This window comes from Leucoraja erinacea, unplaced genomic scaffold (assembly GCF_028641065.1).
Source record: "Leucoraja erinacea ecotype New England unplaced genomic scaffold, Leri_hhj_1 Leri_264S, whole genome shotgun sequence".
Classification (NCBI taxonomy): domain Eukaryota; kingdom Metazoa; phylum Chordata; class Chondrichthyes; order Rajiformes; family Rajidae; genus Leucoraja; species Leucoraja erinaceus.
In genome coordinates this window covers 141,955-161,157 of record NW_026576165.1, presented here as the reverse complement: position 1 = coordinate 161,157, position 19,203 = coordinate 141,955, and positions in this window count along the sequence as shown.

Sequence of the window (19,203 nt, the reverse complement as noted above, 5' to 3'; positions counted from 1 at the left end):
ATGGATAACCTCACATTTATCCACAATGGCGGAGTAGACGTGATGGGCCGAATGGCCTAATTCTACTATCACTTATGATCGATCCATGTTCTCCAGAGATGCCGCCTGACCCGCTGAGTTACTCCAGCTGTGATCTTGAGCTAAATGCAAAGTGCTGGAGGAACTCCGTGGGTCAGGCAGCATCACTAGAGGAAGATGGGCAGAGGACGTTTCGAGTTGGGACCCTAGTTCAGACTCATGAAGTCGAAAGGAGAAGTTAAAGTGTTTAACCCTCATATGAACCAACACCAGAAGAACAAAAATCTTACTTGCAGGAGCTTAGCAGGCCTGTGGTTTGAACTTCACCCTAGCAGCAGCAGAAACAATGGCAAGAATGTCCTTCCTCAAATGTTTAAGAAAGAGGATTTCAGTACAGGTATAGGAGTAAAGAGGTTCTTCTGCAGTTGTATAGGGCTCTGGTGAGACCACATCTGGAGTATTGTGTACAATTTTGGTCTCCTAATTTGAGGAAAGACATCCTTGTGATTGAGGCAGTGCAGCGTAGGTTCATGAGATTGATCCCTGGGATGGCGGGACTGTCATACGAGGAAAGATTGAAAAGACTAGGCTTGTATTCACTGAAGTTTAGAAGGATGAGTGGGGGGTTTCTTATAGAAACTTATAAAAGGACTGGACAAGCTAGATGCAGGAAAAATGTTCTCAATGTTGGGCAAGTGCAGAACCAGGGGCCACACAGTCTTAGAATAAAGGGGAGGTCATTTAAGACTGAGGTGAGAAAAAACTTTTCCACCCAGAGAGTTGTGTGAATCTGTGGCCATTTGGGACTGAGATGAGGAGAAACTTTTCCACCCAGAGAGTTGTGTGAATCTGTGGCCATTTGGGACTGAGATGAGGAGAAACTTTTCCACCCAGAGAGTTGTGTGAATTTGTGGCCATTTGGGACTGAGATGAGGAGAAACTTTTCCACCCAGAGAGTTGTGTGAATCTGTGGCCATTTGGGACTGAGATGAGGAGAAACTTTTCCACCCAGAGAGTTGTGTGAATCTGTGGCCATTTGGGACTGAGATGAGGAGAAACTTTTCCACCCACGGAGTTGTGAATTTGTGGAATTCCCTGCCACAGAGGGCAGTGGAGGCCAAGTCACTGGATGGATTTAAGAGAGAGTTAGATAGAGCTCTAGGGGCTGGTGGAGTCAAGAGATATGGGGAGAAGGCAGGCACGGGTTATTGATTGGGGATGATGAATCGAAGGGCCGAATGGCCTCCTCCTGCACCTATTGTCTATGTTTCTATGTAACTGCAAATGCTGGAATAATCAAAGGTAGACAAAAATGCTGGAGAAACTCAGCGGGTGAGGCAGCCTCTATGGAGCGAAGGAACTGGTGACATTTCAAGTCGAGACCCTTCTCCCTAAAACACTTCTCCCCACCTGTATTACCAATGTCTTTATTTTTACTTCTTGTTAATCAGCCCACGTATATGTCTTCAGAGACGTGAGCCATTAAAACGACTGTGAAATTAAAACCACTCGTCTCCGGATCTCAAAACATTCGGCTGTTGCCCGGAATACCCGAAGCAGAAAAATGCATTTTCGGAGAGTGTGAGCGGCTTCATATTAAAAGCGTCTGCACATCCTCTCCTCACAGCCACCACCTATGTGTTAACCAGCGTGTCACCTGCACCATTTATTCTTAAAGACGAGCGAATTTGCAAAGTTCGGTGGCAGTTCCGATTAAAATTGACTTCCTTAGAAGTTTTTTTTTTTTAATTTCAAAAATATACTTTCAACTTTATTGTAATGGTGCAGTGTACAAGTCAAGTCAAGTTTATTTGTCACGAGATGTGCAGTGAAATGAAACATAGAAACATAGACAATAGGTGCAGGAGTAGAGGCCATTCGGCCCCTTCGAGCCTGCACCACCATTCAATATGATCATGGCTGATCATAGAAACATAGAAACATAGAAATTAGGTGCAGGAGTAGAGGCCATTCGGCCCCTTCGAGCCTGCACCGCAATTCAATATGATCACGGCTGATCATCCAACTCACTATCCCATCCCTGCCTTCTCTCCATACCCCCTGATCCCTTTAGCCACAAGGGCCACATCTAACTCCCTCTTAAATATGGCCAATGAACTGTGTGGCCTCAACTACCTTCTGTGGCAGAGAGTTCCACAGATTCACCACTCTCTGTGTGTGTGAAAAAAAATGTTTTCCTCATCTCGGTCCTAAAAGATTTCCCCCTTATCCTTAAACTGTGACCCCTTGTTCTGGACTTCCCCAACATCGGGAACAATCTTCCTGCATCTAGCCTCCTCATCTCAGTCCTAAAGGGCCACAGATTCACAACTATCTGGGTGGAAAAGTTTCTCCTCATCTCAGTCCTGAATGGCCACAGATTCACAAGTCTCTGGGTGGAAACTGTTTCTCCTCATCTCAGTCCTAAATGGCCACAGATTCACAACTCTCTGGGTGGAAAAGTTTATCCTCGTCTCCGTTCTAAATGGCCGACCCCCCCTTATTCCTAAACTGCGTGTGGCCCCTGGTTCTGGACTCCCCCAAAATCGGGAACATAGAAACATAGAAAATAGGTGCAGGAGTAGGCCATTCGGCCCCTTCGAGCCTACACCACCATTCAATATGATCACGGCTGATCATCCAACTCAGTATCCCGTCCCTGCCTTCTCTCCATACCCCCTGATCCCTTTAGCCACAAGGTCCACATCTAACTCCCTCTTAAATATAGCCAATGAACTGGCCTCGACTACCCTCTGTGGCAGAGAGTTCCACAGATTCACCACTCTCTGTGTGAAAAAGGTTCTTCTCATCTCGGTTTTAAAGGATTTCCCCCTTATCCTTAAGCTGTGACCTTTTGTTCTGGACTTCCCCAACATCGGGAACAATCTTCCTGCATCTAGCCTGTCCAACCCCTTAAGAATTTTTGTAAGTTTCTATAAGATTCCCCCTCAATCTTCTAAATTCCAGCGAGTAGAAGCCGAGTCTATCCAGTCTTTCTTCCTATGAAAGTCCTGACATCCCAGGAACAAGAGAGAGGAAGGAGGGAGGGGGAGAGGTGGAGATGGAGAGATGGGAGAGAGGAGGGAGTGAGAAGGAGAGTGTCCTTCCTCAGGGAATTGGGAGAGGAAGAACTGTGAGAGGGCAGAGGCAACATAGCATAGAAATTAGGTGCAGGAGTAGAGGTTCGGCCCTCGAGCCTGCACCAGACGCCATTCATATGATCACTGCAGATCATCCAACTCAGTATCCCGTACCTGCCTTCTCTCCATACCCCCTGATCCCCTTAGCCACAAGGGCCACATCTAACTCCCTCTTAAATATAGCCAATGAACTGTGGCCTCGACTACCCTCTGTGGCAGAGAGTTCCAGAGATTCACCACTCTCTGTGTGAAAAAAGTTCTTCTCAGTCTCGGTTTTAAAGGATGTCCCCCTTATCCTTAAGCTGTGACCCCTTGTCCTGGACTTCCCCAACATCGGGAGCAATCTTCCTGCATCTAGCCTGTCCAACCCCTTAAGAATGTTGTAAGTTTCTATAAGATTCCCCCTCAATCTCCTAAATTCTAGAGAGTATAAACCAAGTCTATCCAGTCTTTCTTCATAAGACAGTCCTGACATCCCAGGAATCAGTCTGGTGAACCTTCTCTGCACTTCCTCTATGACAATAATGTCCTTCCTCAGATTTGGAGACCAAAACTGTACGCAATACTCCAGGTGTGGTCTCACCAAGACCCTGTACAACTGCAGTAGAACCTCCCTGCTCCTAGACTCAAATCCTCTATGGCAAGAATGTCTTTCCTCAGATTTGGGGACCAAAACTGTACGCAATACTCCAGGTGTGGTCTCACCAAGACCCTGTACAACTGCAGTAGAACCTCCCTGCTCCTAGACTCAAATCCTCTATGGCAAGAATGTCTTTCCTCAGATTAGGGGACCAAAACTGTACGCAATACTCCAGGTGTGGTCTCACCAAGACCCTGTACAACTGCAGTAGAACCTCCCTGCTCCTAGACTCAAATCCTTTTGCTATGAAAGCTAACACACCATTCTCAAAGGCAAAGGGGGAGAGGGGGAGGGAGGGGAGAAAGGAGAGAGGGAAAGATGGGGGGAGAGAGGGAGGGTGAGTCCATGGAGAGGGAACATGCGGTGTTCACGGGGAGTTTGGAGGTATTCCGTGTGCGCTGGTCACCACGTGGGGTTGAGAGTATTGTGAATAATGATTGTAATGTTGTACTATAATGACACGAGATAATGTAAGTTCGTTTTGTGTATGACTTGATCTGTTGTATTATTTGATGTGTTGAATAAAGTCTTTGAAAAGGAAAAAAAATAAAAAAAAGAGGGAGGGTGAGAGAGGAGGGGTGGAGAGAGGGAACGATGGTGGGGAGAGATGGGGGGGAGGGGGTGAGAGAGGGAACGATGGGGGAGGGAGAGGGGGGTGAGAGAGGAGGGGTGGAGAGAGGGAAGGATGGGGGGGGAGAGAGGGAGGGGTTGGAGAGAGGGAACGATGGGGGAGAGGAACGATGGGGGGAGAGAGGAGAGGAGAGAGAGAGGGAGGGGTGGAGAGAGTGAAAGATGGGGGGAGGAGAGGGAGGGGGTAGAGGGTGGAGAGAGGAAATTGGAGAGAGTGGAAGATGGGGAACGAGGGAGGGGAGAGAGGGGAAGAGAGAGGGGGGAGAGAGAGAGGGATGGGGGGAGAGAGGGGGGTGGAGAGAGAGGAGGGGTGGAGAGAGGGAAAGATGGGGGGAGAGGGGAGGGTGAGAGAGGAGGGGGGGAGAGAGAGGGAAAGATGGGGGGAGAGAGAGGGGGGGGGAGAGAGGGGAGGGGGGGGGAGAGAGGGGAGGGGTGAGAGAGGGAAAGATGGGTGGAGAGATAGGAGGGATGGAGAGAGGGAGAGGATGGGGGAGAGAGGGAGGGGGAGAGAGAGGAGGGAGGTTGAGAGAGGGAAGAGATGGGGGGAGAGAGGGAGGGGAGAGAGAGGAGGGGTGGAGAGGGAAAGATGGGGGGAGAGAGGGAGGGTGAGAGAGGAGGGGTGGAGAGGGAAAGATGGGGGGAGAGAGGGAGGGGGAGAGAGGAGGGGTGGAGAGGGAAAGATGGGGGGAGAGAGGGAGGGTGGGAGAGGAGGGGTGGAGAGTGGGAACGAGGGGGAGAGGGAGGAGGGAGGATATAGTCAGTGTGCCGTATTGGTCATTGTGAGAGATTCGGCAGTGATTTCCTCTGCTTCTTCTAACATTGAGGTCCAGGGCTGTCGGAGATGTCAGGGCAGTGGTCAGTACATCGGCCAAGATGTGGCTGCTGACAGTGGGCTTTGCGGTCTCCCGAGCGGGCCGGAGATACGATCTTAACAATCGCATCACACCCTCTCTACAAGTCTTTACACCTCACTGGGACTAAAAACCACCTTCCGGCCCCTCTAGACAGCCAGGTGCAGAGAAGAACGATGATTGCTTGCTAAATTTACAACTCAAACAGCGGTGGTTACCCTTGTAGCATTCAGTGACTTTTTCAAAAAGACCTTTCAATTAATTCCACCAGCTGCAGTTTCCTGTCTCCGATAGTTCCCCCACCTCCAGCAATTTTGCAAATGTCTCTCATTCAGATCAAGCGCGTTTTGCAAAATATATTTGCCAATTTAACCTCTCTTTTAGACAATAGGTGCAGGAGTAGAGGCCATTTGGCACTTCGAGCCAGCACCGCCATTCAATGTGATCATGGCTGATCATCCACCAAACAGTAGTCCAAGCCCTTAACCATCTTATGTTCAGATTCAATTTTAATTCAGATTCAATTTTAATTGTCATTGTCAATGTACAGTACAGAGACAACGACAATATGTTTCAATGAGCTCCCGTTTGTTCGAGTTGAGTTCAGTTCAGAGACACAGCGCTGATCTTATTGAAAGACTACTTGGGCACCCAAACATGCAGTTTTGGCCTGTTGGCCTTCATAACAAGAAGAGTTGAGTATAGGAGCAAAGAGGTCCTTCTGCAGTTGTACAGGGCCCTGGTGAGACCACACCTGGAGTATTGTGTGCAGTTTTGGCCTGTTGGCCTTCATAACAAGAAGAGTTGAGTATAGGAGCAAAGAGGTCCTTCTGCAGTTGTACAGAGCCCTGGTGAGACCACACCTGGAGTATTGTGTGCAGTTTTGGCCTGTTGGCCTTCATAACAAGAAGAGTTGAGTATAGGACCAAATAGGTCCTTCTGCAGTTGTACAGGGCCCTGGTGAGACCACACCTGGAGTATTGTGTGCAGTTTTGGCCTGTTGGCCTTCATAACAAGAAGAGTTGAGTATAGGAGCAAAGAGGTCCTTCTGCAGTTGTACAGGGCCCTAGTTGTACAGAGACCACACCTGGAGTATTGTGTGCAGTTTTGGTCCCTTAATTTGAGGAAGGACATTCTTGCTATTGAGGGAGCCCAGCGTAGGTTCACCAGGTTAATTCCCGGGATGGCGGGACTGTCATATCCTGAGAGAATGTGGAGCGGCTGGGCTTGTACACTAACTCTTGGAATAATGAGAGGATATCTCATTGAAACATATGTAAGATTATTAAGGGTTTGGACACGCTAGAGGCAGGAAACATTTTCCCGATGTTGGGGGAGTCCAGAACCAAGGGCCACACACACACACACACACACACACACACACACACACACAGTTTAAGAATAAGGGGTCGGCCATTTAGAACGGAGATGAGGAAACACTTTTTCTCACAGAGAGTTGTGAGTCTGTGGAATTCTCTGCCTCAGAGGGCGGTGGAGGCCGGTTCTCTGGATGCTTTCAAGAGAGAGTTAGATAGGGCTCTTAAAGATAGCGGAGTCAGGGGATATGGGGAGAAGGCAGGAACGGGGTACTGATTGGGGATGATCAGCCGTGATCACATTGAATGGCGGTGCTGGCTCGAGGGGCTGAATGGCCTCTACTCCTGCACCTGTTGTCTATGGTTTCACACCCTCTAGTCCTGGCAACATCCTCGTAAACCTTCTCTGAGCCCTTTCAAGCTTGACTGCATCACATACAACAATAGACAATAGGTGCAGGAGTAGAGGCCATTCGGCCCTTCGAGCCAGCACCGCCATTCAATGTGATCACGGCTGATCATCCCCAATCAGTACCTCCCCCCCCCCGTTCCTGCCTTCTCCCCATATCCCCTGACTCCGCTATCTTTAAGAGCCTCTCTTGAAAGCATCCAGAGAACCGCCCTCTGAGGCAGAGAATTCCACAGACTCACAACTCTCACTGTGAGAAAAAGCGTTTCCTCGTCTCCGTTCTAAATGGCCGACCGCGTGTGTGTGTGTGTGTGTGTGTGCGTGCGTGCGTGCGTGCGTGCGTGCGTGCGTGCGTGCGTGCGTCCGTCCCCTGGTTCTGGACTCCCCGAACATCGGGAACATGTTTCCTGCCTCTAGCGTGTCCAAACCCTTAATAATCTCATATATGTTTCAATGAGATACCCTCTCATCCTTCTAAACTCCACAGAGTGTACAAGCCCAGCCGCTCCACATTCTCTCAGTATATGACAGTCCCGCCATCCCGGGAATTAACCTGGTGAACCTACGCTGGGCTCCCTCAATAGCAAGAATGTCCTTCCTCAAATTAGGGGACCAAAACTGCACACAATACTCCAGGTGTGGTCTCACCAGGGCCCTGTACAACTGCAGAAGGACCTCTTTGCTCCTGTACTCAACTCCTCTTGTTATGAAGGCCAACAGGCCAAAACTGCAAGCGCGAAGGCATCTTCCCTACAACACGGTGCCCAAAACTCAACACAATACTCTTACGATTATTTTTTTCTCTGTGCAGAGAGCTTTGTGGTGAAGCTCTCGTCTCTGCTCAGGAAGCTGCGTTGTCTTTGCTGCTTGCCCTCCGCCCTTGCAGCTGCAGCGAGCATTTTGGAAGATATTGAGGTAGGATCTCGGGCCATGACCCCGGGCATCTCGGAGGGGGGGGGGGGGGGGGTTGGGGGGGGGGGTGAGGCTGGGTGGTGTAGGGTGGACTGGAATGGGTGACGTTTTTTCGGGTCGAGACCCTTCTTCAGACAGGGATTCCCTCTCTAATCTGCTAATATCTCCGGTCGATCGCCGGCAACTTCGTGAGTGAGTGGTCGCGAGAGGGGTGGTGGCTTTCCAAATTACCGGGGGCACAGCGGTAGAGTTGCTTCCCCTCTCCTCTCCCTCTCACTCCTCTCTTCCCACCTCCCTCCCTCTCCCCTCCTCGCCTCCCCTCCTCCTCCCCTCCCCTCTCTCTCTCTCCTCTCTCTCCCCTCCCCTCTCCCCTCTCTCCTCTCACTCTCTCTCTCCCCTCTCCTCTCTCCATCCTCCTCTCCCCCTCCCCTCTACCATCCTCTCCCCCTCCTCTCCTCTCCCTCCTCCCTTCTCTCCTCTACCTCTCTCCTCTCTCTCCTCCCCCTCCTCTCCTCCTCTCCTCGCCCTCCTCTCTCCTCTCTCTCCTCTCCTCCCCTCTCCTCTCCTGCCCTCTCCTCTCCTCCTCTCTCTCCTCCCCTCTCCTCTCCCCTCCACTCCTCTCTCCCCTCTCTCCTCCTCCCCTCTCATTCCTGCTCTCCTCTCTCCCTCCTCCTCCCCCCCTCCCTCCTCTCTCTCTTCTCCTCCCCTCTCCTCTACTCCTCTCCTCCCCTCTCTCTCTCTCCTCTCTTCCTCCTCTCCTCCTCTAGAGATAAAATAAGTCAACTATGAATTTTTGACACTCTCGAGAGAAGAAATGGGTGACGTTTTGGGTCGAGCCCCTTCTCCTCTCCTCTCATCTCCTCTCCTCTCCCCTCTCTCCTCTCTTCTCCTCTCCTCCTCTCCCCTCTCCTCTCCTCTCTCTCTCTCTCTCCCTCTCCCTCCTCTCTCCATCTCACTCCCTCCCTCTCCGCCATTGTTTCTCTCTATCTCTCTTCCCCCTCTCTCACACTCCTCTCTCCCTCTCCCCCCCCCTCCCTCTCCCCCCCTTCTCCCCACTCTCTCTCCTCCCCCCCTCCCTCTCCCTCTCCTCCTCTCCTCTCCTCTCCTCCCTCTCTCCTCTCTCTCCTCTCTCTCCTCTCTCCTCTCCTCCCCTCTCATTCCTCCCGTCCCCTTCTCCTCCTCCCTCTCTCCCTCCCCTCCCCCTCCTCACCTCCTCCTCTCCTCCCCTCTCTCCTCCCCTCTCCTCTCTCTCTCCTCTCCTCTCCTCTCCTCCTCTCCTCTTTTCCTCTCTCTCTCTCCTTCTCCTCCCCTCCCTCTCCTCTCTCTCTCTCTCTCCCTCTCCCTCCCTCTCCATCTCACTCCCTCCCTCCCCGTCATTGTTTCTCTATATCTCTCTTCCCCCTCTCTCACACTCCCTCTCACTCTCTCCTCTCCTCCCCTCTCTCCTCTCTCTCCTCTCTCCCATCTCTCCTCTCTCTTCTCTCTCCTCTCCTCTCCCTCTCACTCCTTTCTCCTCTCCTCTCCTCCCCTCTCTCCTCCTGCTCTCCTCTCTCTCTCCTCCTCCTCTCTCCCCTCTCCTCTTCTCCTCCTCTCCTCTCCTCCTCCTCCTCCTCTCTCTCTCCTCCTCTTTCTCTCCTCCCCTCTCTTCCTCTCCTCTCTCTCTCCTCCTCCGCCTCCCCTCTCCTCTCTCTCTCTCTCCTCCCCTCTCCCTCTCCTCCTCTCCTCTCTACTCTCCTCTCTCCTCCCCCCCTCTGTCCTCTCTCTCCTCTCCTCTCTCTCTCTTTCTCTCCCCTCGGCCTCTCTCCCCCTCACTCTCTCCCCTCCTCTCCCCTCCCTCTCTCTCCTCTCTCTCCTCTCTCTCCTCTCCTCCCCCTCTCTCTGCCCTGCCTCCTCTCCTCCTCCTCCCCTCTCCTCTCCTCTCCTCTCCTCCCCTCTCCTCTCCTCCCCCCTCTCGCCTCTCGTCTCCTCCCCTCTCCTCTTCTCTCCTCCCCTCTCCTCTCCTCCTCCCCTCCTCTCCTCCTCTCTCTCCCCTCCCCTCCCTCTCTCCTCCCCTCTCTCCTCCCCTCCCCTCCCCTCTCATTCCTGCTCTCCTCTCTCTCTCCGCCCCCTCTCCCTCCTCTCCTCTCCCTCCTCTCCTCCTCTCCTCTCCTCCTCTCCTCTCTACTCTCTTCTCCTCCCCTCTCATTCCTGCTCTCCTCTCTCCTCCTCCGCCTCCCCTTTCCTCTTCTCTCCTCCCCTCTCCTCTCCTCCACTCCTCTCTACTCTCCTCTCCTCTCTCTCCCCCCTCTCATTCCTCCTCTCTCTCCTCTCCTCCTCCTCCACCTCCTCTCTCTCCTCTCCTCCCCCCTCCCCTCCACTCCTCTCTCCTCTCTCCTCTCTCTCTCCCCTCTCCTTCCTGCTCTCCCTCCTCTCCTCCTCCTCCGCCTCTCCCTCTCCTCCTCTCTCCTCCTCCCCTCCTCCTCCCTCCCACTCCTCTCTACTCTCCTCTCCTCCCCTCTCATTCCTGCTCTCCTCTCTCCTCCTCCGCCTCCCCTCTCCTCGTCTCTCCTCTCCTCCACTCCTCTCTACTCTCCTCTCCTCCCCTCTCATTCCTGCTCTCGTCTCCCCTTCTCCCCTCCTTCCTCTACTCCCTACTGAGGCAGCATCTATGGAGCGAAGGAATGGGTGACGTTTCGGGTCGAGAGACTTCTTCAGAAGAACGTCACCCATCCCTTGGCTCCGTAGACACTGCCTCACCCGCTGAGTTTCTCCAGCATTTTTGTCTACCTTCACCCAGATAGAGTTGTGAGTCTGCGGAATTCTCTGCCTCAGAGGCCGGTTCTCTGGATGCTTTCAAGAGAGAGCTCTTAAAGATAGCGGAGTCAGGGGAGAAGGCAGGAACGGGGTACTGATTGTGGATGATCAGCCGTGATCACAGTGAATGGCGGTGCTGGCTCGAAGGGCCGAATGGCCTCTACTCCTGCACCTATTGTCTATTGCCTATTGTTTCCACAGTGGTTGATATAACACAGGGAAAATATCCAACGTACAGATCCTACCTCTTGTCCTCCGGAAGATTTAGGTTTGTCTGGAGTTCCTTCTGGAGGACAAAGCTATCCCAGGTGTTCCGACTGAGCGGGGAATGGGAGAAGCCCCACCATGGAATAGCCAGATTCCCAGTGGAGTTTAGCTCGTGAAGCCTGGGAAACAGCCCGCCCCCTCTCTCCCTCTCTCTCTCTCTCTCTCTCGAGGTCACCAGGTGAAGAGAGGACAAGTGGGGAGAGAAAGACAATGTACACTGCAGGAAGCAACGAGACTCAGGACTGTTACGGTAAGAGAATACTTTAGAATATAAAATTTGGCGGTAGAATCTAATATATATAGACCAATTGCCGTTACGGTCGCTGGCCAGCAGGAGGCGACAAAATGTGCGAGTTGGGGGAAATGTGTACACAAACAGGACGAAATTTAATCAGGAGTTGATACTTGGAATGAAAAGTGAAATCTCTAACGAAATGGAAAAAATCTCGGCCTTTCTGCGTCTGGTGTTGGCGTGGCAACGAATCAAAGGCTGGCAGCCACAAGTCAGAAACACACACAGCCACACAGCCAGACACACACACACAGTTTTATACATATAGAGATAGATGTGTAAATTAACACGACGAAATTTAATCAGGAGTGGATACTTGGAATGAACAGTGAAATCTCTACCGAAATGGAAAAAATCTCGGCGTTTCTGCATCTGGTGTTGGCGTGGCAATGATTCAAAGGCTGGCAGCCACAAGACAGGCAGAAACACACACACACAGTTTTAAATATAGATAGATATAGAGGTGGATAAAATCATGAGACGAATTGAAACATATAGGGATGATCCACTTGTTACAAGGTTATCCACTTTGGTAGCAAAAACAGGAAGGCAGATTATTATCTAAATGGTGTCAAGTTGGGAAAAGGGGGAAGTACAACGGGATCTGGGGGTCCTTGTTCATCAGTCTATGAAAGTAAGCATGCAGGTACAGCAGGCAGTGGAGAAAGCGAATGGCATGTTGGCCTTCATAACAAGAGGAGCAAATAGGTCCTTCTGCAGTTGTACAGGGCCCTGGTGAGACCACACCTGGAGTATTGTGTGCAGTTTTGGCCTGTTGGCCTTCAAAACAAGAGGAGTTGAGTACAGGAGCAAAGGGGTCCTTCTGCAGTTGTACAGGGCCCTGGTGAGACCACACCTGGAGTATTGTGTGCAGTTTTGGCCTGTTGGCCTTCATAACAAGAAGAGTTGAGTATAGGAGCAAGGAGGTCCTTCTGCAGTTGTACAGGGCCCTGGTGAGACCACACCTGGAGTATTGCGTGCAGTTTTGGCCTGTTGGCCTTCAAAACAAGAGGAGTTGAGTATAGGAGCAAAGAGGTCCTTCTGCAGTTGTACAGGGCCGTGGTGAGACCATACCTGGAGTATTGTGTGCAGTTTTGGTCTCCTAATTTGAGAAAGGACATTCTAGCTATTGAGGGTAGACAAAAATGCTGGAGAAACTCAGCGGGTGAGGCAGCATCTATGGAGCGAAGGAATAGGTGACGTTTCTGGTCGAGACCCTTCTTCAGACCCTTCTTGCTATTGAGGGAGTGCAGCGTAGGTTCACCAGGTTAATTCCCGGGATGGCGGGACTATCATTTACTGAGAGAATGGAGCGGCTGGGCTTGTACACTCTGTGGAGTTTAGAAGGATGAGAGGAGATCTTATAGAAACATATAAAATTATTAAGGGTTTGGACACGTTAGAGGCAGGAAACATGTTCCCGATGTTGGGGGAGTCCAGAACCAGGGGCCACACACACACACACAGTTTAAGAATAAGGGGTCGGGCATTTAGAACGGAGATGAGGAAAAACCTTTTTCGCCCAGAGAGTCGTGAGTCTGTGGAATTCTCTGCCTCGTGGAGGCCGGTTCTCTGGATACTTTCAAGAGAGAGCTAGATAGGGCTCTTAAAGATAGCGGAGTCAGGGGATATGGGGAAAAGGCAGGAACGGGGTACTGATTGGGGATGATCAGCCATGATCACAGTGGATGGCAGTGCTGGCTCGAAGGGCCGAATGGCCTCTACTCCTGCACCTATTGTCTATTGTACTCCCCGTGACCTGTGTGGGTTTCCTCCCACAGGTTTGTAGGTTAATTGGCTTGGTGTAAATGTAAAATGCTCCCTGGTGTGTGTGTGTGTAGGATAGTGTTAATGTGCGGGGATCGCTGGCTGGCATGGACCCGGTGGGGCCGAAGGGCCTGTTTCCGCACTGTATCTCTAAACTAAACTAGTGTGTGAACGGGCGATCGCTGGTCGGGCTAGCACGGATTCGGTGGGCCGAAGGGCCTGTTTCCGCGCTGTATCTCTAAACTAAAACTGAACTAACCTGACACACAAAAGTGACGCTGCAGTAATGCAGGGAAGGGCGTGCACCGATTTGAAGGTTGCAAGCTGCCGGCTGTCTGCTTTAGGCATTGACGTCCTTCACCAAACGGATGTTTGTTTTCAAAAGGAGATGCCGACTTGAAAATTCAAACAGCACCAAGTAACGTAGAAACCATTGGAGTTGAGTTTAGGAGCAAAGAGGTCCTTCTGCAGTTGTACAGGGCCCTGGTGAGACCACACCTGGAGTATTGTGTACAGTTTTGGCCTGTTGGCCTTCATAACAAGAGGAGTTGAGTATAGGAGCAAAGAGGTCCTTCTGCAGTTGTACAGGGCCCTGGTGAGACCACACCTGGAGTATTGTGTACAGTTTTGGCCTGTTGGCCTTCATAATAAGAGGAGTTGAGTATAGGAGCAAAGAGGTCCTTCTGCAGTTGTACAGGGCCCTGGTGAGACCACACCTGGAGTATTGTGTACAGTTTTGGCCTGTTGGCCTTCATAACAAGAGGAGTTGAGTATAGGAGCAAAGAGGTCCTTCTGCAGTTGTACAGGGCCCTGGTGAGACCACACCTGGAGTATTGTGTGCAGTTTTGGCCTGTTGGCCTTCATAACAAGAGGAGTTGAGTATAGGAGCAAAGAGGTCCTTCTGCAGTTGTACAGGGCCCTGGTGAGACCACACCTGGAGTATTATGTGCAGTTTTGGCCTGTTGGCCTTCATAATAAGAGGAGTTGAGTACAGGAGCAAGTAGATCCTTCTTTTAAATGATGAGAGGGATAGACAGAGTTGACAAGCTTTTCCCATTGAGAGTAGGGAAGATTCAAACAAGGGGACATGATTTGAGAATTAAGGGACAGAGGTTTAGGGGTAACATGAGGGGGAACTTCTTTACTCAGAGAGTGGTAGCTGTGTGGAATGAGCTTCCAGTGGAAGTGGTGGAGGCCGGCAGGTTCGATTTCATCATTTAAAAAAAAAATGGTTAGGTATGTGGACTTGGCTTGTACTCGCTAGAATTTAGAAGATTGAGGGGGGGGATCTTATAGAAACTTACAAAATTCTTAAGGGGTTGGACAGGCTAGATGCAGGAAGATTGTTCCCGATGTTGGGGAAGTCCAGAACAAGGGGTCAGAGTTTAAGGATAAGGGGGAAATCCTTTAGGACCGAGATGAGGAAAATATTCTTCACACAGAGAGTGGTGAATCTGTGAAATTCTCTGCCACAGAAGGTAGTTGAGGCCACACAGTTCATTGGCTATATTTAAGAGGGAGTTGGATGTGGCCCTTGTGGCTAAAGGGATCAGGGGGTATGGAGAGAAGGCAGGGATGGGATACTGAGTTGGATGATCAGCCGTGATCATATTGAATGGCAGTGCAGGCTCGAAGGGCCGAATGGCCTCTACTCCTGCACCTAATTTCTATGTTTCTATGATCAGCCATGATCATATTGAATGGCGAATGGTGCAGGCTCGAAGGGCCGAATGGCCTCTACTCCTGCACCTATTTTATATGTTTCTAAGTTAGGTCTTTATTCTTTGGAGCGAGAAGGTTAAGGGGGGACTTGATAGAGGTCTTTTAAATTATAAGAGGGATAGACAGAGTTGGCATGGATAAACTTTTTCTCTATGGACGGGAAAGGAATGGAGGGTTATGGTCTGAGTGCAGGTAGATGGGACTAGGTGAGTGTTCGGCACGGACTAGAAGGGCCGAGATGGCCTGTTTCCGTGCTGTAATTGTTATATGGTTATATGGATGCAAAAGGAGTATGAGTGTTCAGGATAAGGGAGATGAGATATGACTGTAAAACTGTGAAAAGCTGCCTGCCGCTGTGATATGTGAGCAGTCAGGGAGTAGGCAGGTGGTTGTTTGCATATGAAAGCTTTTCGACTTCTTGAAGAATTCTCTGTGTCTGTGTCATCTTAGAAACATAGAAATTAGGTGCAGGAGTAGATGCCATTTGGCCCTTCGAGCCTGCACCGCCATTCAATATGATCATGGCTGATCATCCAACTCAGTATCCCGTACCTGCCTTCTCTCCATACCCCCTGATCCCTTTAGCCACAAGGGCCACATCTAACTCCCTCTTAAATATAGCCAATGAACTGTGGCCTCGACTACCCTCAGTGGCAGAGAGTTCCAGAGATTCACCACTCTCTGTGTGAAAACGTTTCTTCTCATCTCGATTTTAAAGGATTTCCCCCTGATCCTTAAGCTGTGACCCCTTGTCCTGGACTTCCCCAACATCGGGAGCAATCTTCCTGCATCTAGCCTGTCCAACCCCTTAAGAATTTTGTAAGTTTCTATACGATCCCCTCTCAATCTCCTAAATTCTAGAGAGTATAAACCAAGTCTATCCAGTCTTTTTTCATAAGACAGTCCTGACATCCCAGGAATCAGTCTGGTGAACCGTCGCTGCACTCCCTTTATGGCAATAATGTTCGTCCTCAGATTTGGAGACCAAAACTGTACGCAATACTCCAGGTGTGGTCTCACCAAGACCCTGTACAACTGCAGTAGAACCTCCCTGCTCCTATACTCAAATCTTTTTGCTATGAAAGCTAACATACCATTCGCTTTCTTCACTGCCTGCTGCACCTGCATGCCTACTTTCAATGACTGGTGTACCATGACACCCAGGTCTCGCTGCATCTCCCCTTTTCCTAGTCGGCCACCATTTAGATAATAGTCTGCTTTCCTGTTTTTGCCACCAAAATGGATAACCTCACATTTATCCACATTATACTGCATCTGCCAAACATTTGCCCACTCACCCAGCCTATCCAAGTCACCTTGCAGTCTCCTAGCATCCTCCTCACAGCTAACACTGCCCCCCAGCTTCGTGTCATCCGCAAACTTGGAAATGTTGCATTCAATTCCCTCGTCCAGATCATTAATATATATTGTAAATAGCTGGGGTCCCAGTACTGAGCCTTGCGGTACCCCACTAGTCACTGCCTGCCATTGTGAAAAGGACCCGTTTACTCCTACTCTTTGCTTCCTGTTTGCCAGCCAGTTCTCTATCCACATCAATACTGAACCCCCAATGCCGTGTGCTTTAATCTTATTCAACTCTGAGTCTCGGTAACCACAACAATATGCCTGATGTCTTCATCTTCCAGGTCTCCATGGTCTATGCTGCAGTCCCCTGATGTGGGTAGTTTGTGGAGCGGCCGGGATCCTGCTGCTCCTCTCTCTCTCCTGCAATATTATCTTCTGTGCCCAGAGTTATCGGAGAGGTAGGTACAACAAGATCTGGGGGGGGGGGGGGTCCTTGTTCTTCAGTCACTGGAAGTAAGCATGCAGGTACAGCAGGCAGTGAAGAAAGCCAACTGCCGTGTTACTGACGGTCAAAGTCAGACAACCCGGAAGACCCTGGCACGACGCAACATCGCACCTCCGGCAGCAGCAGAAGCGGGCAAGCGATCGCCGAGCTCGTGCTGGGGCTCACGGCCCGTTGCAGATCCGGATCCGGATCCTTCCCCACTCCCAGATCCCGTTGTACCTCCCTATCCTGCACACTCATCCATAAAACAATCCCTCCTAGGGCCGAGTCCCCCTAGTCCTCACCTTTCACCCCACCAGCCGTTATATACAAAAAGTAATCCTCCGTCAGTTTCGCCACCTCCAACGTGACCCCACCACTCGCCACATCTTCCCATCTCCCCCCATATCTGCCTTCCGCAAAGACGGCTCCCTCCATAACTCCCTTGTCAATTCTTCCCTTCCCTCTCGGTCCACCCCCTCCCCGGGCACTTTCCCTTGCAACCGCAAGAGATGCAACACTTGTCCCTTTACCTCCCCCCTCGACTCCGTTCAAGGACCCAAGCAATCGTTCCAGGTGCGACAGAGGTTTACCTGCATATCTTCCAACCTCATCTATTGCGTCCGCTGCTCTAGATGTCAGCAGATCTATATCGGTGAAACCAAGCGGAGGTTGGGCGATCGTTTCGCCGAACACCTCCGCTCGGTCCGCAATAACCAACCTGACCTCCCGGTGGCTCAGCACTTCAACTCCCCTTCCCACTCCGTCTCCGACCTCTCTGTCCTGGGTCTCCTCCATGGCCACAGCGAGCAGCACCGGAAATTGGAGGAACAGCACCTCATATTCCGCCTGGGCTGCCTGCATCCTGGGGGCATGAACATCGAATTCACCCAATTTTGTTAGTCCTTGCTGTCTCCTCCCCTTCCTCAGTCCCCCTGCTGTCTCCTCCCATCCCCCAGCCTTCGGGCTCCTCCTCCTTTTTCCTTCCTTGTCCCCGCCCACCCCCGCCCCCGATCAGTCTGAAGAAGGGTTTCGGCCCGAAACGTTGCCTATTTCCTTCGCTCCATAGATGCTGCTGCACCCGCTGAGTTTCTCCAGCTTTTTTGTGTACCTTCGATTCTCCAGCATCTGCAGTTCCTTCTTAAAAAACAATTCCTCCAGTTTGATGACCTGGAAAAGATCATCCACACATTTATCTCCTCCCGCCTCGATTACTGCAACTCCCTCTACACTGGCATCAGCCAATCTTCCCTGTCCCGCCTGCAACTGGTCCAAAACGCCGCAGGGCAGCGAGACTCCTGACGGGCACCCGAAAAAGGGACCACATCACATCACCCCGATCCTGGCAGAACTCTCCACTGGCTCCCTGTGCGGTTCCGTATAAACATCAAGATTCTCCTCCATGTCTACAAAGCCCTCAATGGGCCCCCACCTACATAAAAAGTCTTCTCACCCACCACTCCACCTCCAGGCCCCTCAGATCGGCCGACTTGGGGTTGCTGAATATCCCGCGGTCTAGGCATAAGCTCAGGGGCGATCGACCGCGCCTTTGCGGTTGCAGCCCCTAGACTGTGGAACAGCATCCCCCTTCCCATCAGAACGAACAGCCCCCTCTATCGACTCTTTTAAGTCAAGACTAAAGACGTATCTATACTCCCAAGCCTTTCCCGACGTCCTCTGAGTGAGGGCTACATGTATATATGTATGTAGTTTGTTTTGTTGTGCTATTCTTATAACAAATGTAAAGCACTTTGGCCAACGAGAGTTGTTTTTTAAATGTGCTATAGAAATAAATGTGACTTAGATACATAGAAACGTAGACAATAGGTGCAGGAGTAGAGGCCATTCAGCCCTTCGAGCCTGCACCAGCACCGCCATTCAATATGATCATGGCTGATCATCCAACTCAGTATCCCATCCCTGCCTTCTCTCCATACCCCCTGATCCCTTTAGCCACAAGGGCCACATCTGACTACCTCTTAAATATAGCCAATGAACTGTGTGGCCTCAACTACCTTCTGTGGCAGAGAATTCCACAGATTCACCACTCTCTGTGTGAAAAATGATTTCCTCATCTCAGTCCTAAAAGACTTCCCTCTTATCCTTAAACTGTGTGACCCCTAGTTCTGGACTTCCCCAACATCGGGAATAATCTTCCTGCATCTAGCCTGTCCAACCCCTTAAGAACTTTGTCTGAAGAAGGGTTTCGGCCCGAAACGTCGCCTATTTCCTTCGCTCCATAGATGCTGCTGCACCCGCTGAGTTTCTCCAGCAATTTTGTGTACCCTTAAGAATTTTGTAAGTTTCTATAAGATCCCCCCGCAGTCTTCTGAATTCCAACGTGTACAAGCCGAGTCTATCCAGTCTTTCCTCATATGAAAGTCCTGCCATCCCAGGAATCAGTCTGGTGAACCTTCTCTGTACTCCCTCTATGGCGGGACTACACAGGAGGTAGTTGAGGCCACAGTTCATTGGCTATAATATTTAAGAGGGAGTTAGATGTGGCTAAGGGGATCAGAGGGTATGGAGAGAAGGCAGGTACAGGATACCGAATTGGATGATCAGCCATGATTATATTGAATGGCGGTGCAGGCTCGAAGGGCCGAATGGCCTCTACTCCTGCACCTATTGTCTATGTTTCTATGTTTACCTACCAC